The 24,548-nt window shown below is 46.7% G+C and overlaps 1 long non-coding RNA gene across 1 annotated transcript in view; it reads left to right on the forward strand.

Moving 5' to 3' along the window:
* Positions 1-13,381: 13,381 nt before the first annotated feature.
* LOC137320405 (uncharacterized) overlaps positions 13,382-24,548 on the forward strand; it is a 34,461-nt gene continuing 23,294 nt past the window's right edge. Inside the window, exons 1-2 of the long non-coding RNA XR_010962505.1 lie at positions 13,382-13,420; positions 15,258-15,392. This is a non-coding gene — a long non-coding RNA (uncharacterized lncRNA). The remainder of the gene's footprint in view (positions 13,421-15,257; positions 15,393-24,548) is intronic.

Raw genomic sequence — 24,548 nt, forward strand, 5'->3', positions numbered from 1 at the left:
TCGCTGGCGTGAGCTGGCTGGAACCGGTTTGAATTAGCTAAGTTTTGTGAAAGACAAAGGAGATGTGATAAGACACAAGTCCTTATTTAGAAAAGGAGTAATGAGGTAATGCTACCTAAGTCCAATTCTCTCTTAACTCTCAATTCGCTTTATTCACGCCGTTAGATCATATACATACAGCTTATACATCTGGTTAGATATAGACATGCAGTTTGCACCAGGTTATACAGTTTTATACCCAAACTAGGATCTAAATGCACACCCACTAGGTTTCTCTGACACTCCCTGAGTGGTCACAGAATATAAAGGATAATACCCGAAAAGGAGAGCTGACGCTGGCCAGGCGTTCCGTTCTCTCTCTCTCTCGACGTCGTCTCTACATCCCTGACGTAGATTCTTCCACTTCCACGATGGTTAGTCTCCGGAGTCTTCGCTCTGGCTCCACGCCCCAGATTCTTCATTCTTATTCCGAATCTTATCTCTTCAAGCTGTGCTGTCTCTCTCTCCCCCGTTGGTTTAGGCTTGCTCGCCTAGTCTGTGTCCTCTCCTCATTGGCTCCCCAAGGACTTAGGTAGCATTACCTCATTACTCCTTTTCTAAATAAGGACTTGTGTCTTATCACATCTCCTTTGTCTTTCACAAAACTTAGCTAATTCAAACCGGTTCCAGCCAGCTCAGGCCAGCGACTGAACTCAGGTTACTTCAGTTCAAAAGTTGCTTTTGCCTGTGTGTTAGCAGTTTGGAATAAACTCAGTAGTTTCTGCAGCCCCTGGCCAACACTGTCCTTTCCCTGCTCTGAGGCTCCAGTTGTGGCTGCAGCAGTTGACAAATCTAAGTCACGACCTCTTTCGTGAACCGCAGCTGTCGGATGCCCCGGTGGTCGCTGAAGTTGAGGTAGGAGAATTGGTCCCTGAAGGCCCTTGTTGTATATGGCCTCCTGCTGAGTGTCCTGTGCCTCATCCTCTTCCTCCTCCCTCTTCTAGCAGCTTGTCCTGCTTTGCGTGGCCTCTCTGCATGCTCCCAGTCTTGTTTAATTCCCAGAGGGAGCCATAGTCTGCCACCCATATCTGGGAGCAACGTTGTTCAGCACACTGTTTTAAATGCCACTAACAGTACTGCAAGACCACTCAGACCACTCTCTATATAATATTGCAACATTCTGCAAATATAGGAAACTTCCACAAACACCTACAATTGTACCAGCCAGAATAACTAATCCAGCAACTAGCCTGTAACTACTGCATGATCCTTTAAATAGCGCTGGTGGGGGAGTCCTTCATGCCCTTTAACTCTTGTTCAGCTATGCGAGGTTAGGACAATGCGATGGCAGGAGTGGGGAGTTCAAAAATGCCCTCAGCAGTTTCAGATCAGCAATGCACACTGATCTATGTCATAATCTCCCTTCTTTATATGCTGTCGGTGTTCGTTAGGTGCGCGTGCGCAACCACCTTTACCAAGTTGGCATCCTGCGCACGTCACCCATGTGCATATCGGATGCCATTTTCGGAGCTTAGGAGTCCGCGCAGCACCTACAGAACAGGCGCTGCGCGGCCCAATTTAGCCCCCTGTTTCTCTCTCAGGAAGGGAGTTAAACAGTGGTGTCATTATTAAACAGAACATTACATTAATGACATCCCTCGGTCAATGCTGAACAAAAAAATGGAATAGGGTGATGCACACTACCCATGGGGGATCTTTTCAGGTATTATAATAACATATATATCATGACTTGACATTTTCATTATGTGAGGAAAGCAAAGCTGATTCCCTAATTGGGAAAGTAGTGACAGACACAGGGAGTGTTGGTTGGGAAATCATGGGCCTACTGCCCCAAATTTTCTGTCCACTTAAACTATGGATAAAAATCAGGGGCTGTGAACCCACAATCTCTCAACCAATGTTCCCTGCAATGCCCCTCCTCACTAGAAGCCCAATCAGAGAATCTGTCCTAGCATGTATTCAGTTACACAAAAGGATAGTTTTGAACTCTCCAGGCTGTCAATTTTATTATGTGCTGACTGGAACATACTGGGAGCGGCGAATAGTATTTCCACCTAGTAAGTACAACTCTAAAAAAATATATAATTAAATATTGAAATAGGAAAAAAAAAATTGGCAGTGAATTTCCTTTCTCTTGCTCTGCCACCATAACCGACGGAAATCCTATTATGCGTGTTAACAAGGTTTCAACCAAAGTTATAGCAATGGAGCAGGAGAAGCCCCAAGGAAGTTCACTCCCATTGTCATGTACAGTCCTACATGTGTGGATAGTACTTGTCCAGCCTTATTTCTGCAGACACGAATCTAAAAACAAAGAAATGGCTAAAGCTAATGCTTAGCATTAAGGGTGATATCCATAATATTATCAACCCAAAATAAATGGTAACTTAGTTATTGCTAGTAACTACACCACCAAAAAAAACCACGCCCTCCAGTAATGATAATCCTTTGGGCCAATTTTCCGAATGTGTACTCCTGGCTCAGAACCTCATCCACCATCCAGCAAATTGGAGGTGCGCTCCCCATAATTTTCCGTGCATTAAAATTAATGGACATTTGTAAAACCAGTTCTATGGAGGTAATTTTACAACTCTTCCTTCCCAGGGAGCTGCCTCACCCACCAGGACCACATATGGGAAATGCAGGCAAAGTTGGAAAATTGATCTAACGCAAATTACAGGCGGCCGCCAGGGACACTTAAAAACATCAAGGCACAGATCAGGTGCAGCACCTGGAGCTCAGAAATTGGTATTTGCTGCGCCCGTTTGATGAAATGCATACGAATTTCTACTCCAATCTGTCTCGAAGGACAAGGTATTGCCAACAAAGGTCTTAAGTTTTGACCTCTTGAATAAAAAATGGTTTTGCTACATCTATACTTGTTGCAGAATACTGTCAATACTTCACATCTAATGATGATGACTGTGTTTAGTACTGTGCCATCTGCCCTTTTATGATATGGCTTATTAGGAATAACTCTTACTTTTGCTTCTCCCTCCATCCTCTTCTGCTTTTCTCTTCTATTTTCTTTCAGGTGGGAGAGTGGTGAGGAAAGGCGCCACTAATGGATTCTACCTTTAGTACATTCATTCCAGCTTCAGTTGTGCAAAATTAACACTATGAGGTATTAACACTTAGCAGAAACCCTGGGGAAACAGCAGTACGGCTGTTTGTGTCATTTCTCGGGGGTTTCCAGTGATCTTCCTCCAAGTTACGGCGGACGATATGTAGCACCCTTGTGAAAATTGTTGGCATATGCGTGAAGCAAGCACCTCCAGAAAGGGTACGGTAATGTAGTGGTTATGGTACTGCGTTCAAATTGCACTCTGGTAAGTTGCAGAACCAATTTCAATAAATCTGGTAATTTGTGACCTGGCACCTGACAAAGTGATCTTGAAACCAGCCTTTTCTTGTCATTAAAAACCAAACTGGTTCACTAATGTCTTTCAGGGAAGATAGAAAAGGCGGGAAAGTGGAGTTGAGGTAAAAATCAGATCAGCCATGATCTCATTGAATGGCGGAGCAGGCTCGAGGGGCCGAATGGCCTACTCCTGCTCCTATCTCTTATGGTCTCTTATGCTGTTATGGTCATCCTTATCCAGTGTAGCCGACATGTAACTACTGTCCCACAGTGATTCCTAATGCCCTCTGAAGTGGCCTAACAAACCACCCAGTTGTAAAACAATTGTTATGAAGTTCACTAATAAGAAGAAAATCAAACAGATATATTGAAAATGATCCAGGCACCATTGTCAGGACACGATTAAGGCAATCGCAGCCCAGTCAACCTATTAAAGCTCTTCTCACTGATGGGGACTGGTCCCCAAGTGAACCAAGTTGGAAGAAATGTCCCACAGACTGGCCAAGCAGCATGTTCTACCTATAGGATGCGGAGCATTGCCAAAATCACCCATATCCAATGAACAAATAAAAATGAATGGCTGGTCTGTGCATTAGATTTACTTACCTCCAGGATTTCTGTTAACTAAAGCAGAACATTTCCACAGTTGAACATATAATTAGCACATACACTAGTTCTAATACACAAAAGAAATTAGCACCCTAGATATCTTGGTATAAAATAAAGGTTTTGAGGAATATGGCAAGAGGTTGGGAAGGTGAGATTGAGGTCAATCAAATAAGGCAGGCTTGGTGGAACAAATTTCTTTTCCCTGTTGTTAAAGTTTCCTTTGTTTCTAAGTTTGCTACATACTGCAGAGGCAGAAGGACAAGCTCCCATCCAGGTTTACATCCATTACAGACAGGAGAATTAGTTCTCCAGATTTATATCTATTGCTTTCATGAAATTAGTGCCAAGACAAATAGCAAGAAGAATGAAACTCCTGCACATTCCACAGCATAGTTGAAAGGTGGAAGAGAAAACAGCCATTGCTCAAGATCAGTAGTAAACACTCACTATTCAAGATTGCTACACATTTTAAAAATGAACAGCCAAAACCTTTGGAATACTACATGATACATGGAACTATTTCCATCCTTCCTGATCAAAAACTTTCTCTGCATTGAAAGAATGGGGCCACTGCTACGGGGCCAAAACATGAGCTTTTTTTTTACCAAAAGCAAATCATGATAATAATTAGAAGAAAAACTGAATAAAAACCAGTTGGCTTGAATGAATATAATTATGTAATTTATTTCATCTAAACTATTTGAAATTGCAGTCAAAATTTGGTTTACCTAACATGATATATAAGAAAAATGCATAAGAGTCGCAGGATATAATTATAAGCCACTTGAAACACTACGCAGCAGTAAAGACAAAAATCTACCCCTAAGACTTTAGGCCTGATTTTAACTCTGGGCGGGATTGTGGCGTGTGGGGTCTGTGGCGGCCTGGAAGCACCCGTGACAGCACGGCATGAGACTGGGGCCATTTTAACTCCCGGACCTATTTACCATTTCAGAAGTTGGACAGGTCAAGAACTGCTACGTTGCCAGTAGACAGGAGCGGCAGAAGGCTGCCACCAGGTACCCAAGGGAACAATCAGGTAAGTGGTGAAGGAGAATCCGGAGGTGATTGCAATTGGGGAGGGGGAAGGGGAGGCCAAAGGTTTCCTAGTAAGGCCAGGAGAAGCACACCTGTTCCTCCTGGCCCACAAGGAAACAAAAAATGTTTTAAAACTAAACTTACCTGTGTCTCTTCTGGACCCAATCCTCCCTCCACCAGCCAGGTTTCTCTGGATGGTCTGGCACTGAGCGTCATTGATGCAGTTGGCAGTTAAAATCGCTTCAGGGACTGAATTACATCATCAGACCCCAACATTTAAATAATAAGTGTCTAGACAGACAGAGGGTTCTAGACAGAGTAGATGGCGGAAGGGTCAAGAGCCAGAGGGCAGAGATTTAAGGTGATTGGCAAAAGAACCAAAGACGACATGAGGAAAAACTTTTTTACGCAGCGAATGGTTATGATCTGGAATGCACTGCCTGAGGGGGTGGTGGAGGCAGATTCAACCATGGCTTTCAAAAGGGAAGTACCTGAAGGGAAAAAATTTGCAGGGCTTCGGGGAAAGGGCAGGGGACTGGGACTAGTTGGATTGCTCTTGCAGAGAGCCGGCATGGGCTCGATGGGCCAAATGGCTTTCTTCTGTGTTGCAACCATTCTATGATAATAATGAGGCCCTGACTCCTCCAAAAACGTGGTAGTTAAATGGTTGCGTGTCAACTAACCTGAAAGAGTTTATTGATGAGGTAACAGAGAGAAGAGGAGAGCAATGCAGTTGATGTGGTGTATATGGATTTTCAAAAGGCAAGTGCCGCACGGTAGGCTTATCATCAAGATTGCGGTCCATGGAATAAAGGGGGCAGTAGTAACGTGGATACAGAATTGGCTAAGGGACAGGAAACAGAGAGTGATGGTGAATGGTTGTTTTTCGGACTGGAGGGAGGTGTACAGTGGTGTTCCCCAAGGGTGAGTGCTGGGACCACTGCTTTTCTTGATATATATTAATGACTTGGACTTGGGTGTACAGGGCACAATTTCAAAATTTGCAGATGACACAAAATTTGGAAGGGTAGTAAACAGTGAGGAGGATAGTGATAGATTTCAAGAGGATATAGACAGGCTGGTGGCATGGGCGGACACGTGGCAGATGAAATTTAACGCAGAAAAATGCAAAGTGATACATTTCGGTAGGAAGAACAAGGAGAAGCAATATAAACTAGAGGGCACAACTCTAAAAGGGGTACAGGAACAGAGATCTGGGGGGTATATGTGCACAAATCGTTGAAGGTGGCAGGGCAGGTTGAGAAAGTGGGTTAAAAAAGCATATGGGATCCTGGGCTTTATAATTGGAGGCATAGAGTACAAAAGTATGGAAGTCATGATGAATCTTTATAAAACACTGATTCGGCCACAACTGGAGTATTATGTCCAGTTATGGGTACCGCACTTCAGGAAAGATGTGAAGGCCTTAGAGAGGGTGCAGAAGAGATTTACTGGAATGATGCCAGGGATGAAGGACTTTAGTTGCGTGGATAGACTGGAGAAGCTGGGGTTGTTCTCCTTGGAACAGAGATGGTTGCGAGGCGATTTGATAGAGGTATTCAAAATCATGAAGGGCCTAGATAGAGAGAAACTGTTCCCATTGGCGGAAGGGTCAACGACCAGCGGACATAGATTTAAGGTGATTGGCAAAAGAACCAAAGGTGACATGAGGAAAAACTTTTTTATACAGCGAGTGGTTAGGATCTGGAATGCACTGCCCGAGGGGGTGATGGAGGCAAATTCAATCTAGAAGTAAAGGGAATTAGGGGTTACGGGGAGCGAGCAGGAAATTGGACATGAAGCTGAGTTCGGATCGGTCAAGGCCCTGTGGGTGGCGGAGCGGGCCCAGGGGCTGAGTGGCCGGGTCCTGCTCCTACTTCTTGTGTTCTTTAGATTTGAGGTTAGGATCAGATCAGCCATGATCTTATTGAATGGCGGAGCAGGTTCGAGGGGCCAATTGGCCTACTCCTGCTCCTATTTCTTATGTTCTTATGTTCAATCATGGCCTTCAAAAGGGAACTGGATAAGTACTTGAAAGGAAAACATTCACAGAGATACAGGGAGTGGGCGGGGGAGTGGGACTTGCTGGATTGCTCTTGCATAGAACTGGCGAGGACTCGATGGGCCGAATGGTCTCCTTCCATGCTGCAACCTTTCTACGATTCTAGGACTGCAGCAGGAAGCATGCGGCTGCCATTTTAACCACCCACCCACCCTGTTCCCGTCAGGTGGGCAGGGTTAAAACCAGCCCTTTTGTCTAGCTGAGTTAGCAGGTTAGCCCACTCATGGAATATCCAGGTTAATTCATTAACTGGGAGCAATACTCGAGTGATTACAATACCGTAATGCCAACTGTTTGGCCTATACTCCCTTCAAGCGTAGCTCGTTGCTGGGAACTTGGAATCAGTGAATTTATTCTGTAACTTACACCTCACAAGCCTCGTTGTTAGGATGACCACCTATCTGGTCCAGTTTTGAGTGTGTCAAACTGCTAATTTTGATGAATGAAAACAGACCAATGAAAGTCCGGTTTTCCACTGCTACATTTACAAAGAGATCCTTCCTAGGTGTTGAGCAGACCCAACTTGTGTTTACTCATCTGTGACCGGACTCATTTTATGTATCTGCAGTTTTTTTTAAATGCCCTTTCTCATCTGGTTTTTTGCTTGGGAAAAAGGTGACAATCGTAACTCATTGCGTATTCTGGGTATACACCATATTTCATAGCTACTCAGTGTATTCTCATATTTTCCTTCTCTTCTTACCTGCTCCAGAAGGGCAAAGTTTTCTACCAGTTTATCCAGATTTGCTGCATGAGTCACTTTCTTCATTTTCTTGTTTTCGTTGCTAGGTTTTTACAGACTCCTGAAATTATTACTTAGTTCAGTCCTCAAATAATTCCATTACTTCTTGTTTCTAAGTTCCTTTTGTTAAACACATTGAATTAATTAATTTGTTGAATTTGTAATAATAAGAACAACTAAGTGAATATTTTTCCCCTTTTGTTAATAGTTTTCTAATTGACCAAATGTCCTGTTTTTCTCTATCTCTCCTCACCTTACTTTACAGCTCAGGACATCCCTTGAATTTTTCATAGTCCTTTTACTTAATTGTATTTATTTAATGAATTTAGTCAGTATATAGAATCCCTCCTTTTTCACACCTCTAGACTTGATTTCCAATAGTCCCTGGGTGATATTTTTCTAACCATCCCTAATGCTGTTTTTCTTTCTCTTCCCTTAAGTATTGTTTCTATCTGCAATTCCCACTCCCTCTCCCCTCTGGGTTGTTTTCTATCTAACTGTGCCCACCACCCCCCTCCGCCGGGTATTTACTCCCTAACCCTCCCTCTCAGTAGCCCCCGGGTATTTACTATCTATCTCTCCATCTCCGTAGCCTCCAGGGTATTTATTTTCTAATCATCCTTTCTGTAGCCCCCGAGGGTATTTACTCTCTAACTTTCCCTCTCTGTAGCCCCCCGGGGATATTTACACTAACTCTCCCTCTCTCTAGCCCCCCCCCCCAGGTATTTACTCTCTAACTCTCCCTCCCTATAGTCCCCGGGGTAATTACTCTCTAACTCTCCCTCTCTGAAGTCCCTTGAGGGTATTTACTCTAACTCTCCCTCTCTGTAGATCCCCTCGCAGCACTCTCCCTCTCTGTAGCCCACACTCCCCCGGGTATTTACTCTCTCTCTGCAGCCCTCGGGGTAGTTACTCTCTAACTCTTCCTCTCTGTAGATCCCCTCGCAGCATTTACTCTTGATATCTCTGTAGCGCCCACCCCCCACCCCCGGGTATTTACTCTATAACTTTCCCTCTCTTAGGGGTGTTAACTCTAACTCTCTCTGTAGACTCTGTCGGAACATTTACTCTCCAACTTCGTAGCCCCCGGGGTATTTACTCTCTAACTCTCCCTCTCCATAGCCCCCCCGGGATATTTATTCTCCCTCCCCATAGCTCCTGGGGTATTTATTCTCCCTCCCCATAGCTCCTGGGGTATTTATTCTCCCTCTCCATAGCTCCTGGGGTATTTATTCTCCCTCTCCATAACTCCTGGAGTATTTATTCTCCCTCTCCATAGCTCCTGGGGTATTTATTCTCCCTCTCCATAACTCCTGGAGTATTTATTCTCCCTCTCCATAGCTCCTGGGATATTTACTCTCCAACTCTCCCTCTGTAGTCCCTTGGGGGTATTTAATCTCTAACTCTCCCTCTCTGTAGCCCCACATGATATTTACTCTCTCCCTCTCTGTAGTCACCCCCCCCCACAAGTATTTACTCTCTAACTCTCCCTCTCTGTAGCCCCCTGGGGTATTTACTCTCTAACTCTCCCTCTCCAAAGCTCCCAGGGTATTTACTCTCTAACTCTCCCTCTGTAGTCCCTTGTGGGTATTTATTCTAACTCTCCCTCTCTGTAGCCCTCCAGAGGTATTTACTCCCTAACTCTCCCTCTCTATAGACCCCGGGATATTTACACTCGAACTCTCCCTCTCTGTAGCCCCCGAGTGTAATTACTCTCTAACTCTCCCTCTCTGTTGCCCCGGGGGTATTTACTCTCCATATGTCCCTCTCCATAGCTCCCTGGGTATTTACTCTCTAACTCTCCCTCTCTATAGACCCTGGGGTAATTAGTCTCCATCTGTCCCTCTCCGTAGCTCCCAGGGTATTTACTCTCTAACTGTCCCTCTGCAGTTCCTTGGGGATATTTCTTCTAACTCTTCCTCTCTGTTGCCCCGGGGGTATTTATTCTAACTCTCCCTCTCTGTAGACCCCCACGTAACATTTACTCTCCAACTCTGTAGCCCCCGGAGTATTTACTCTCTCTCCCTCTCTGTAGCCCCATGGGGTATTTACTCTTTAACTCTCCCTCTCTGCAGATCCCCTCGCAACATGTACTCTCCAACTCTCCCTCTCTGTGCCCCCCTCCCCCCGGGTATTTACTCTCTCTCCCTCTCTATAGTCCCCGGGTATTTACAGTTTAACTCTCCCTCTCTATAGTCCGCGGGGTATTTACTCCCTAACTCTCCCTCCCTGTTGCCCCTGGGGGTATTTACTCTTTAACTCTCCCTCTGTTGCCCCTCGGGGGGTATTTACTCTGTAACTCTCCCTCTGTTGCCCCCCGGGGGAGGGGGGTATTTACTCCCTAACTCTCCCTCTCTGTTGCCCCCAGGGGGTATTTACTCTCTAACTCTCCCCCTGTTGCCCCCCAGGGGAGGGGGGTATTTACTCTTTAACTCTCCCTGTCTGTTGCCCCCCCAGGGGGGTATTTACTCGCTAAATCTCCCTCTGTTGACCCCGGGGGTATTTACTCTCTAACACTCTCCCTCTGTTGCCCCAAGGGGTATTTACTCTCTAACACTCCCTCTCTGTTGCCACCCGGGGGTATTTACACTCTATCTCACCCTCTCTGTTGTCCCGGGGGGTATTTACTCTCTAACACTCTCCTTCTATTGCCCTCCTGGTGGTATTTACTGTCCACCTCTCCCTCTCTGTTGCCCCCCAGGGGTATTTACACTCTGAATCTCCATCTGTGTTGCCCCCCCGGGGGTATTTACTCTCTATCTCTCTCCCTCTCTTGCCCCTTCGGAGGGGGGGGGGTTATTTACTCTCTATTTCTCTCCCTCTGTTGCCCTCCGGGGTGGGGGGTATTTACTCTCTATCTCTCCCTCGCTCTTGCCCCCCGGGGGGGTATTTACTCTCTATTTCTCCCCCTCGCTTGCCTCCCGGGGGGTATTTACTCTCTATTTCTCCCCCTCTCTTGCCCCCGGGGGTATTTACTCTCTATCTCTCCCTCTCTCTTGCCCACCGGGGGGGGGGGGTATTTACTCTCTATCTCTCCCTCTCTCTTGCCCCCCGGGGGGGGGGGTATTTACTCTCTATTTCTCCCCCTCTATTGCCTCCCGGGGGGTATTTACTCTATCTCTCCCTCTCTCTTGCCCACCGGGGGGGGGGTATTTACTATCTATCTCTCTTGCCCCCGGGGGGTATTTACTCTCTATCTCTCCCTCTCTCTTGCCCCCGGGGGGTATTTACTCTCTATTGCTCCCTCTCTCTTGCCCACCGGGGGGGGGGGGGTATTTACTCTCTATTTCTCCCTCTCTCTTGCCCACCGTGGGGGGGGGGGTATTTACTCTCTATCTCTCCCTCTCTCTTGCCCCCGGGGGGTATTTACTCTCTATCTCTCCCCCTCGCTTGCCTCCCGGGGGGTATTTACTCTCTATCTCTCCCCCTCTCTTGCCCCCGGGGGGGGGGGGTATTTACTCTCTATCTCTCCCTCTCTCTTGCCCCCCGGGGGGTATTTACTCTCTATTTCTCCCCCTCTCTTGCCCCTGGGGGGTATTTACTCTCTATCTCTCCCCCTCTCTTGCCCCCGGGGGGGTATTTACTCTCTATCTCTCCCTCTCTCTTGCCCCCCGGGGGGTATTTACTCTCTATTTCTCCCCCTCTCTTGCCCCCGGGGGGTATTTACTCTCTATCTCTCCCTCTCTCTTGCCCCCCGGGGGGTATTTACTCTCTATCTCTCCCTCTCTCTTGCCCCCGGGGGGTATTTACTCTCTATCTCTCCCTCTCTCTTGCCCCCGGGGGGTATTTACTCTCTATTTTCTCCCCCTCTCTTGCCCCCGGGGGGGGGGGTATTTACTCTCTATTTCTCCCTCTCTCTTGCCCCCGGGGGGTATTTACTCTCTATTTCTCCCTCTCTCTTGCCCCCGGGGGGTATTTACTCTCTATCTCTCCCTCTCTCTTGCCCCCGGGGGGTATTTACTCTCTATTTTCTCCCCCTCTCTTGCCCCCGGGGGGGGGGGGTATTTACTCTCTATTTCTCCCCCTCTCTTGCCCCCGGGGGGTATTTACTCTCTATTTCTCCCCCTCTCTTGCCCCCGGGGGGGGTATTTACTCTCTATTTCTCCCTCTCTCTTGCCACCGGGGGGTATTTACTCTCTATTTCTCCCCCTCTCTTGCCCCCGGGGGATATTTACTCTCTATTTCTCCCCCTCTCTTGCCCCCGGGGGATATTTACTCTATTTCTCCCCCTCTCTTGCCCCCGGGGGGTATTTACTCTATTTCTCCCCCTCTCTTGCCCCCGGGGGGTATTTACTCTCTATCTCTCCCTCTCTCTTGCCCCCCGGGGGGTATTTACTCTCTATTTCTCCCCCTCTCTTGCCCCCGGGGGGTATTTACTCTCTCTCTCTCCCTCTCTCTTGCCCCCGGGGGGTATTTACTCTCTATTTCTCCCCCTCTCTTGCCCCCGGGGGGTATTTACTCTCTCTCTCTCCCTCTCTCTTGCCCCCGGGGGGTATTTACTCTCTATTTCTCCCTCTCTCTTGCCCCCGGGGGGTATTTACTCTCTATCTCTCCCTCTCTCTTGCCCCCGGGGGGTATTTACTCTCTATTTTCTCCCCCTCTCTTGCCCCCGGGGGGGGGGGTATTTACTCTCTATTTCTCCCTCTCTCTTGCCCCCGGGGGGTATTTACTCTCTATTTCTCCCCCTCTCTTGCCCCCGGGGGATATTTACTCTCTATTTCTCCCCCTCTCTTGCCCCCGGGGGATATTTACTCTATTTCTCCCCCTCTCTTGCCCCCGGGGGGTATTTACTCTATTTCTCCCCCTCTCTTGCCCCCGGGGGGTATTTACTCTATTTCTCCCCCTCTCTTGCCCCTGGGGGGTATTTACTCTCTATCTCTCCCTCTCTCTTGCCCCCGGTGGGTATTTACTCTCTATCTCTCCCTCTCTCTTGCCCCCCGGGGGGTATTTACTCTCTATTTCTCCCCCTCTCTTGCCCCCGGGGGGTATTTACTCTCTATCTCTCCCTCTCTCTTGCCCCCGGGGGGTATTTACTCTCTATCTCTCCCCCTCTCTTGCCCCCGGGGGGGTATTTACTCTCTATCTCTCCCCCTCTCTTGCCCCCGGGGGGGTATTTACTCTCTATTTCTCCCCCTCTCTTGCCCCCGGGGGGTATTTACTCTCTATCTCTCCCCCTCTCTTGCCCCCAGGGGGGTATTTACTCTCTATTTCTCCCCCTCTCTTGCCCCCAGGGGGGGGGTATTTACTCTCCCCATTCTCATACGTTGCCGTTTCTGGGGCGGATAATTCTCCTTCCCGCCAAACGATTGACGGTTTGTTGGTTGGACTGCAACACAAGCCAAGAAAGTGTGGGGTGCGATGAGGAGGCAACCGTCACCTAATTAAAATAATTAATGCGCCCGGTTTTTATCAACGAGAATTATTAATGTCAATATTTACGATTTTTTCATATTTTCTGATTTTTTTTTTCTTTCTCTCTGTCTGGAATGATCAGTACCATCAGACAAAGAGTAGTCCGGTTTCCCCCCTTCATGGCGGGTGAGGTGGTACCGGCCGGATTCAAACCCGCGGCTGCAGGAGGGGAGCGAGCGCTCGTGCGGTACCTCAGGTTATGGCGATTATAAACCCGATTATTTATACTGTAATGTCACTGTGCTCCCTGAGTGTAAAGAAATAGGAAGAAAGTTAAAAGGAAAAAAATCCACAATGGGCGAAAGGTCACCTGGAGTGTGCGTGGGAATAGGGGGAATGGATGCAGTGACTGGGTGAATAGGGGGAATGGATGCAGTGACTGGGTGAATAGGGGGAATGGATGCAGTGACTGGGTGAATAGGGGGAATGGATGCAGTGACTGGGTGAATAGGGGGAATGGATGCAGTGACTGGGTGAATAGGGGGAATGGATGCAGTGACTGGGTGAATAGGGGGAATGGATGCAGTGACTGGGTGAATAGGGGGAATGGATGCAGTGACTGGGTGAATAGGGGGAATGGATGCAGTGACTGGGTGAATAGGGGGAATGGATGCAGTGACTGGGTGAATAGGGGGAATGGATGCAGTGACTGGGTGAATAGGGGGAATGGATGCAGTGACTGGGTGAATAGGGGGAATGGATGCAGTGACTGGGTGAATAGGGGGAATGGATGCAGTGACTGGGTGAATAGGGGGAATGGATGCAGTGACTGGGTGAATAGGGGGAATGGATGCAGTGACTGGGTGAATAGGGGGAATGGATGCAGTGACTGGGTGACAGTGTGAAGAATCTGGGAAGAATCATTGATGGTCATCAGGGCCCGCGGTCTGGTGCGGAAACATGGGGCCGTCTGGTCTGAGACAACCAACACAGAGCAGAGAATGAGCCAAGAGATTGGGGAGAGGGACAGCCTGTGGGCTCAGCCCCTGAGAGACCTTCAATGTGTTTCCTCCATTACACTTCAAAAGTACTTAATTGGCTGTGAAGGATGTCCTGGGGTCGTGAAAGACTCTATATAAATACAAATGTAAAGAATCTTACAACACCAGGTTATAGTCCAACAATTTTATTTGAAAATCACAAGCTTTCGGAGATTATCCATATAAATACAAGTATGGATTATCTATATAAATACAAGTCTTTCTTTGTCATTCTCCCAGGGAACAAGGGCTGTAAGGGAGTCCCTCTGGCACACAAGAATATCTATGATATTCCTTCACTAGCTCCTCAGAGATTGTTTCCTATCTCTAACTCCTCCCGCATTCTGGCTACTCTTTTCCCTTTCTCATACGTTGCCTCGTGTCGCTTCTCAGGCTTCCATCATACCAGTTCCAGAGCCAATACCTCAGGCTGAATACCCCACAGTTACCAAGTGACAGCACAACCCCTGGCTCTGGCTCGCATCAGGCTCCCTTTTTGGTTCCATAATTATTCTCCCAGCTTCAGAACCATCTTATTTTCATTGAATCATAGAATTTTACAGCACAGAGGGCGATCACTTGTCCCATCACTCCTGTGCCAGTTCTCTGAATGAGGTAACCATTTAGTGCCATTGCCTTGCCCTTTCCCTATATCTTCTTAAATTCTCCTCTGTGTGCTAACTTTGATGAGAGGGGGGAGTAAAAATAAAAAGATAGTGCTGTTTTCCAGCTCAGAACTAGTGTTAGCCTTATTAATGGAATGAATTCTAAGTATTACTAGAGAATGGCCCTAAAAAGTTAACTGAGTGTGGCATCACAATTCCAAAAAGGTTGATACTTGTGAAAACACAAATGTTTTCATCTGCATATATACACATCTGGGATATGTACTTGCTCAAGCCACATAAACTATAGTTTGAATGAAAACATTTGTGGTCTTGTAACTATCACCTTTTGTGAAAAAAAACCTAGCTGATCTCCCATCGTATTGCTCATAGATCGTCTGGGATCTGGTGCACAGTTGTGATGTTTAACCTGATCTGTTCTGTCAAGGCCACTGCTCAGGATGTGTCCAAGAGACAACTACTGTGTGACATCACAGGGACTTAACTCCTGGACCTAAGATAAATAAGAAGCAAAAAGTAATCCAAGTGGGACGTCACCAAGGAAGAGGTAACTGATTGGCTGGTAAGTATTTTCCTGCTGAATTTGTCTAAGGTTAGAGTTTGTGGATTCTCTGGTCTCTGTTGTGTAGTGGGGGACTGCTGTTCAGCAAGGGCCCTTGAGTATACCTTTTTAATTGAAGTGAAATTGGTGGGATTCATTTAATTTGAATTAATTAGTTAAAGGGTAAGTCATGTCAGGACAGTCCAGCCCCGTGTTATGCTCTTCCTGCTCTATGTGGGAAATCAGGGACCCTTCCGGTGTCCCTGACGACCATGTGTGCGGGAAATGTATCCAGCTGCAGCTACTGACAAACCGCATTGCGGCACTGGAGCTGCGGATGGATTCATTATGGAGCATTCGCGATGCTGAGAACGTCGTGGATAGCACGTTTAGTGAGATGGTCACACCGCAGGTAAAGGTTGTACAGGCAGGAAGTAATTGGGTGACCACCAGGCAGAGTAAGAAGAGCAGGCAGGCAGTGCAGGGGTCCCCTGTGGCCATCCCCCTCTCAAACAAATATACCGCTTTGGATATTGTTGAGGGGGATGACTTATCAGGGGAAGGCAGCAGCAGCCAACTTCCTGGCACCAGGGGTAGCTCTGCTGCACAGGCTGGGAGGAAAAAGAGTGGAAGAGCTATAGTGGTAGGGGATTCTATCGTAAGGGGAACAGACAGGCGTTTCTGTGGCCGTAAACGTGACTCCAGGATGGTTTGTTGCCTCCCTGGTGCCAGGGTCATGGATGTCACTGAGCGGCTACAGGGCATTCTCAAGGGGGAGGGTGAGCAGGCAGAGGTCATGGTCCACATTGGGACCAACGACATAGGTAGGAAGGGAGATGAGGTCCTGCATGAAGAATTTAGGGAGCTAGGTAGCAGATTAAAGAGCAGGACCTCAAAGGTTGTAATCTCTGGATTACTCCCAGTGCCACGGGCTAGTGAGTATAGAAATAGGAGGATAGAACAGATGAATGCGTGGCTAAAGAGTTGGTGCAGGAGGGAGGGTTTCAGTTTCCTGGATCACTGGGCCTGCTTCTGGGGAAGGTGGGACTTGTACAAGTCGGACGGGTTGCACCTGAACCAGAGCGGGACAAATATCCTTGCGGGGAGGTTTGCTAGCACTGTTGGGGGGGGTTTAAACTAACTTGGCAGGGGGATGGGATACAGAGTGGAGCTACAATAGGGGGTGATGTGCAGCCAAATATAGAGAAAAAAACAAGTCAGCTTGGAAGACAGGGCAAATATGTAAGGGCAAGGCTGGATGGCATCTATTTTAATGCAAGGAGTCTTGAGAATAAGGTGGATGAACTGAAGGTGTTGATAAACACATGGGAGTATGATATTGTTGCTGTCACAGAGACATGGTTGAGGGAGGGGCAAGACTGGCAGCTCAATATTCCGGGGTACAGAATCTTCAGGCGAGACAGAGGGGGAGGTATAAGAGGAGGGGGGGGTCGCAATATTAATTAAAGAATCAATTACTGCCATAAGGAGGGATGATATATTAGCAGGTTCCTCTAATGAGGCCATATGGGTGGAGCTTAAAAACAAAAAGGGGGCAAGCACTTTGATGGGAGTGTACTATAGGCCCCCAAACAGTCAGGGGGAGATAGAGGAACAGATATGTAGGCAAATCTCAGAAAATTGTGCAAATAATAGGGTAATAATAGTGGGGGATTTCAACTTCCCCAATATTAACTGGGATACTCAGAGTGTAAAAGGCTTAGAGGGTACAAAATTCTTAACGTGCATCCAGGAGAGCTTTTTGAGCCAGCATGTAGAAAGTCCTACAAGAGAGGGGGCGGTACTGGACCTAATTCTAGGGAATGTGGCCGGCCAAGTGGAAGAAGTGCTAGTAGGTGAGCACTTTGGTGACAGTGACCATAATTCGGTGAGATTTAAGGTGGTCATGGAAAAGGACAGGGAGGGGCCGGAAATAAAGGTTCTAAATTGGGGGGAGGCCGATTTTAATAGGATAAGGCAGGATCTGGCCAAAATGGACTGGGATCAGCTGCTTGTAGGAAAATCCGCATCGGAGCAATGGGAGTCTTTCAGAAGGGAGATTGAGACCATACAATGGCAACATGTTCCCGTAAAGGTCAAGGGTGGTTCCAAGAACTCCAGGGAACCTTGGATGTCAGGGGATATACGAGAATGGATTAGGAAAAAAAGGAGGGCTTTTGGCAGATACAAAAGGCTAAAGACGGAGGAAACCCTAGAGGAGTACAAAAAGTGCAGGGGGATACTTAAAAAAGAAATTAGGAGATCAAGGAGGGGCCATGAAATAACACTGGCGAGCAAAATAAAGGAAAATCCTAAGATGTTTTATAAGTATATTCAGGGTAAGAGGATGACTAGGGAAAAAATAGGGCCCATTAGGGACAAAAATGGCAATCTGTGTGTGGAGCCGGCAGATGTAGGAGGGGTTCTAAATGAATTTTTTGCATCTGTTTTCACTATGGAGAAGGACGATGTAGACATAGAAATACGGCAGGGGGACTGTGATATACTCGAACATATTAACATCGAGCGGGAGGAGGTATTGGCGGTTTTAGCAGGCCTAAAAATGGATAAATCCCCAGGCCCGGACGAAATGTATCCCAGGCTACTGTGTGAGGCAAAGGAGGAGATTGCGGGGGCTCTGACACATATATTCAGAACCTCTCTGGCCACAGGGGATGTGCCAGAGGACTGGAGAACCGCTTATGTAATACCATTATTCAAGAAGGGGAGTAGGGAAAAACTGGGGAACTACAGGCCAGTGAGCCTAACATCAGTGGTAGGAAAATTATTGGAAAAAATTCTGAAGGACAAAATTAGTCTCCACTTGGAGAAGCAAGGATTAATCAGGGATAGTCAACATGGCTTTGTCAAGGGAAGATCATGTCTGACTAATTTGATTGAATTTTTTGAGGGGGTGACTAGGCGTGTGGATGAGGGTAACGCAGTGGATGTGGTATACATGGATTTCAGTAAGGCCTTCGATAAAGTCCCCCACAGGAGACTGGTCAAGAAGGTACGAGCCCATGGAATCCAGGGTGCCTTGGCACTTTGGATACAAAACTGGCTTAGTGGCAGAAGGCAGAGGGTGATGGTCGAAGGTTGTTTTTGTGACTGGAAGCCTGTGGCCAGTGGGGTACCACAGGGATCGGTGCTGGGTCCCTTGCTGTTTGTGGTCTACATTAATGACTTGGATATGAATGTAAAAGGTATGATCAGTAAGTTCGCTGATGATACAAAGATTGGTAGGGTGGTAAATAGTGAGGAGGATAGCCTCAGTCTGCAGGACGATATAGATGGGTTGGTCAGATGGGCGGAACAGTGGCAAATGGAATTTAACCCGGAAAAGTGCGAGGTGATGCACTTTGGAGGGACTAACAAGGCAAGGGAATACACAATGAATGGGAGGACCCTAGGCAAGACAGAGGGTCAGAGGGATCTTGGTGTGCAAGTTCACAGATCCCTGAAGGCGGCGGAACAGGTAGATAAGGTGGTAAAGAAGGCATATGGGATACTTGCCTTTATTAGCCGAGGCATAGAATATAAGAGCAAGGAGGTTATGATGGAGTTGTATAAAACACTGGTTAGGCCACAGCTGGAGTACTGTGTGCAGTTCTGGTCGCCACACTACAGGAAGGATGTGATCGCTTTGGAGAGGGTGCAGAGGAGATTCACCAGGATGTTACCAGGGCTGGAGCGCTTCAGCTATGAAGAGAGACTGGGAAGATTGGGTTTGTTTTCCTTGGAGCAGAGGAGGCTGAGGGGGGACATGATTGAGGTGTACAAAATTATGAGGGGCACAGATAGGATGGATACGAAGGAGCTTTTTCCCTTCGTTGAGGGTTCTATAACAAGGGGACATAGATTCAAGGTAAAAGGCGGGAGGTTTAGAGGGGATTTGAGAAAGAACTTTTTCACCCAGAGGGTGGTTGGAGTCTGGAACTCACTGCCTGAAAGGGTTGTGGAGGCAGGAACCCTCACAACATTCAAGAAGCATTTGGATGAGCACTTGAAATGCCATAGCATACAAGGCTACGGACCAAATGCTGGAATATGGGATTAGAGTAGACAGGGCTGATGGCCGGCGCGGACACGATGGGCCGAAGGGCCTCTATCCGTGCTGTATGACTCTATGACTCTAAAGCTGCACACACAGTACTGTATTAGAAACTGCCGATGAGAGTTCAACAGCCTTTGACTAAAGAGACTGAAAGTACACCATGGGACATACAACTGATGATCCCACAAGGCAAGTACGCCATGCAGGCCCAAATTGCCCAGTAGTTTATAATTCTGTAAACAATGAAATACACAATGACTGATTTTGTGAATTTCAAGTGTAATTATTTTTAAACATCTGAGTGCATAATAGTGGTAATTTTATGAGTTTGCGCTGCTAGTAGGGAACCTTGCCCTCCAACAGTGCATATCGAAAATTCAAGCGTGCCCTGCTCTCAGTTTTGCAACCTTCAATGGTGGACTGGCAAAATTGTCCATAATGTCTTTAGGCTATGGAGATCTACTATGGTGAAGGACTGCTGCACACTCAGTAATTTGGTCTCTCGGAGATCAAGGCAAGGCTGGCCAGCTCATGTATACCTTGCAATTGATAAAAGCAGCAGGCAATGTTTCTCGCAATTTTTTATTGTAATAATAGAAACTTTCGAACAGGCTGGCTAGTTCAAAAATGTGTAACAACGATTAAATAATTGTAGAAACTTGGGAAGCGATTTAATGGCTGAAAATGTGCAAAAACAGTTCCTATTTGATTTTCCTGCCACAAAAATTTTCGTTCCCCATTTATACACCACTAATATTACAAAAATGACAAGGAAATCCACCCTCAGTGCTTATTGCGCAGGGCTGTAGCAAGGTATTGTGTGCTGAAGAGTGTTGAAAGATGATTCCTATGTTACAATAGTGACACTTCAAGTGTACTTCACTGGCTGTAAAGCGCTTTGGGACATCCTATGGCCATGAAAGGCGCTATATGAATGCAAGTTCTTTCTTTACTTCAGCTTCTGTGAAGGAACATGTAGCATGTTCTTGGAGCTACAACTTGTGTCAGTTCTTTGGGAAAACAAAATTTCGGGTGGTGTCCATTACTGGAAGTAGATCTTGACGACAAACTTTCACACCAATTCCCCTGCCTGTGCACCACCTTCGTCCATATCATCCTCCTGATCTTTCTTATCATCTTCCTGTACACATTCAGCTCCATTAGTCTACTGCTCATCCTATTGCATGCTCACTTCTTTTTGGATGTCAGAGTTACACAGCATGCAGCATACAGTGATGCTTTTGGAGACTTTAGTGAAACTGTAGACCAGCACCCCACCTGAGCAGTCCAAACTATGGAAGCATTGTTTCAGCACCCTTATGTCTGCTCAACAGAAACTCGGGTGGTGGAATGGGCCTTAATGTATCTGCTCTCTGTTGTATAGGGATTCCTAAATGGGGTCATGAGCCATCGATGAAAAAGGTAGCCTAGTCTGTACCACCAGCCACCTGTTTATTCACTCAGATTGTCAAATAATTTATGCACTGTGGACCGCTGCATAAAGAAGGCTTCGTGGCAGTATGACATTTCTGTGGTCTGAAATCACCTGCACATTTATGGATTAGTACCTCTTCCTGTAGATGTATGCATCATATTGCTTCCATTTTTTTTAAGGGGGACAACTAATGAAACCCAAATTATAAAAAAAAGGTCAAAGGAAACTTGTCAAATTGAATCATAATGTTGTTACTGGTGTCGACTAGGCATTCCAATCCTTACGGTTCCCACTGGTCTTGGAAGGCCTCAAGCGTACTGGCGGACACCTTGTGCTTCTTCTCCAGGGCCACCCTGGCGTGAACAAAGCCGTGTAAGAGAGGCAGGCAGCCAGAGTGACCACCCCCACAGGCTGCGTCCAACCTGGACCTGTGAATGGCCACCTTGGCCAAGCCCAAGAGTAGACCCACGAGGAGTTCCTCCGACTTGCCCACCCTCCTCCACACCGGGTGGCCAAAGATTAGGAGCGTGGGACTGATGTGCAGCCGGAAGTTGAGGAGCAGCCCCTTCAAATCGTGGAAGAGGGGCTGTAACCTCTCATACTCCATGTAGATATGAAACACTGACTCATCCAGGCCGCAAAAGTTTGGTTCCATCTATAGTGCCAATTTCCACTGGAAAAGTTCTGAAGATGTTTCCCCTGGCAAACATAGCTCATGTTACTTGCTTTATACAGGAATTAACTGCATACCAGCTTTTCTGGTATATGAACTCCCAGGTGGCATGGAAGGATCCTATTACATAGAGGCTTAATGCCATAGCAACCATCACATTATTGAGGAAAACTGTGGCAGTTCTTGAAGTTGTTTGCAAATCAGTCTTCAGCCTGTGGTATAGCTTCATCACTGTCTCTGCAACAACATAGATGCACTGAAGACAGGTCTTCTGTGGCATACTCTGATACTAGTGGCTTGGTCTGTAAGCATGGGTCCTTCGGAATTGACAACTACAAACATACCTCTTATGGTGTCATGTCCCCATGAACCAGTTTTTCTTGTTAAATTCATGCAGCACCATGGGAACAGCCAAAGGGATTCTCATCCTCCCAATTCTGTTAGTTACAACTTATACTGCAGCAGGATTTACCAAGACTCTGAAAAACTATGTCTTAGCCTAACGTAGGTTTTCAACAAAAGGAGAGAAACAAAGTATGCAGGATGTTCAGTGCACAGGAAGAGAAATGTCAACTGCCAAAAAAACTAGACATCAAAGCATTCAATGCAAGAATAATAGCATTCCTGCTTTAGAAAGCAATGCAAAGCAGGCCCTGCCCATCACACAGTCATGCACTCATTTTACGTCGATGAGGTGTGTACTATGGGCGGGGCCTCACTCGGAGTCATGAAATCATAGTAGATACAGCACACAGCAGGAGGCCATTCGGCCCATCGTGCCTCTGCCTGCTCTTTGAAAGAGCCATCCAATTAGTCCCATTCCCCTGCTCTTTCCTCATAGCCCTGTAAATTTTTTCCCTTCAAGTATTTATCCAATTCCCTTTTGAACGTTATTATTGAATCTGCTTCCACCACCCTTTCAGGCAGTGCATTCCAGATCATTAAAACTCGCTGCATAAAAAAATGTTTCCTCATGTTGCCTCTGGCTCTTTTGTCAATCACCTTAAATCTGTGTCCTCTGGTTATCAACCCTTCTGCTACTGGAAATAGTATCTCCTTATTTACTCTATCAAAACCATTCATGATATTGAACACCTCTATCAAATCTCCCCTTAACCTTCTCTGTTCTAAGGAGAACAACCTCAGCTTCTCTAGCCTCTCCACATAACTGAAGTCCTTCATCCCTTGTACCAAATCTCTAAGGCCTTGACATCTTTCCTAAAGTGTGGGGCCCAGAATTGAACACAATACTCCAGCTGGGGCATAACTATTGTTTTATAAAGGTTTAGCAAAACTTCCTTGCTTTTGTACTCTACGCCTCTATTAATAAAGCCCAGGATCCCATACGCTTTTTTAGCAACCTTCCCAACTTGTCCTGCCACCTTCAAAGATTTGTGTATGAGCACCCCCAAGTCTCTCTATTCCTGCACCCCCTTTAAAATTGTACCATTTAGTTTATAATGTCTCTCCTCATTCTTCCTACCAAAATGCATCACTACACACTTCTCTGCCTTGTGTCTGCCCATTTCACCAGTCTGTCTATGTCCTCCTGAAGTCCGTTATTATCCTCCACATTGTTTACTACATTTCCGAGTTTCATGTCATCTTCAAACTTTGAAATTATACCCTCTATACCCAAGTCCAGGTCATTAATATATATCAAAAAGAACAGTGGTCCTAATACCGATCCCTGGGTTACACCACTGTATACTTCCCTTCAGTCTGAAAAACAACTGTTCACCACTACTCACTGCTTTCTGTCCCGTAGCCAATTTTGTATCCCACTGTCACTGTCCCTTTAATCCCTTGGGCTTTAATTTTGCTAATAAGTCTATTATGTGGTACTTTATCAAATGCTTTTTGAAAATCCATACACACATCAACTGCACTACCCTCATCAACCCTACTATTCCTATACTCACTAGCACGTGGCACACAGGTGTAATCCAGAGATTGCTACCTTTGAGATCTTGCTTTTTAACTTCCTCCCTTGCTCCTGAAACTCTGACTGCAGGACCTCGAGCCTTTTCCTTCCTATGTCATTAGTTCCCACATGGACCACGATGTCTGGCTGTTGTCCTTCCCCCCTCAACATGTTCTGCATCCTCTCAGTGACATCCTTTACCCTGGCACCAGGGAGGCAACTCACCAAGCGGGACTCACGTCGGTGGTTGCAGAAACGCCTGTCTGTCCCCCTGACTATCGAATCCCCTATAACAACTGCATTTCTTTTGCCCCCCATGCAGCCAAGTCTCCCATGGTGACTACAGTTAGCTACAGTTATTTAAATTGTTTGTTTAGCTTTAAGGCAATTTACTGTTTATCTAAAACACTAACCGCTAAAAAATACTAACCAATTAACTAAATACTTACTGACTTACCCTCTACTCTCAATCATCAGCAAAGTGATGGAAGGTGTCGTCGACAGTGCCATCAAGCGGCTCATACTCACCAATAACCTGCTCACCCATGCTCAGTTTGGGTTCTGCCAGGACCAGGCTCCAGACCTCATCACAGCCTTGGTCCAAACATGGACAAGGGAGCTGAATTCCAGGGGTGGGGTGAGAGTGACTGCCCTTGACATCAAGGCAGCATTTGAGCGAGTGTGGCACCAAGGAGTCCTAGTAAAATTGAAGTCACTGGGAGTCATGGGGAAAATTCTCCACTGGCTGGAGTCATACCAAGCATAAAGGAAGATGGTTGTTGGAGGCCAATCATCTCAGCCCCAGGACATTGCTGAAGGAATTCCTCGGGGCAGTGTCCTAGGCCCAACCATCTCCAGCTGCTTCATCAATGACCTTCCCTTCATCATAAGGTCAGAATTGGGGATGTTCGCTGATGATTGTACAGTGTTCAGTTCCATTCGCAACCCCTCAGATAATGAAGCAGGCTGTGCCCGCATGCAGCAATATCTGGACAACATCCAGGCTTGGGCTGATAAGTGGCAAGTAACATTCACGCCAGACAAGTGCCAGGCAAGGACCATCTTCAACAAGAGAGAGTCTAACCACC

Source organism: Heptranchias perlo, chromosome 4 (assembly GCF_035084215.1).
Source record: "Heptranchias perlo isolate sHepPer1 chromosome 4, sHepPer1.hap1, whole genome shotgun sequence".
Classification (NCBI taxonomy): Eukaryota; Metazoa; Chordata; class Chondrichthyes; order Hexanchiformes; family Hexanchidae; genus Heptranchias; species Heptranchias perlo.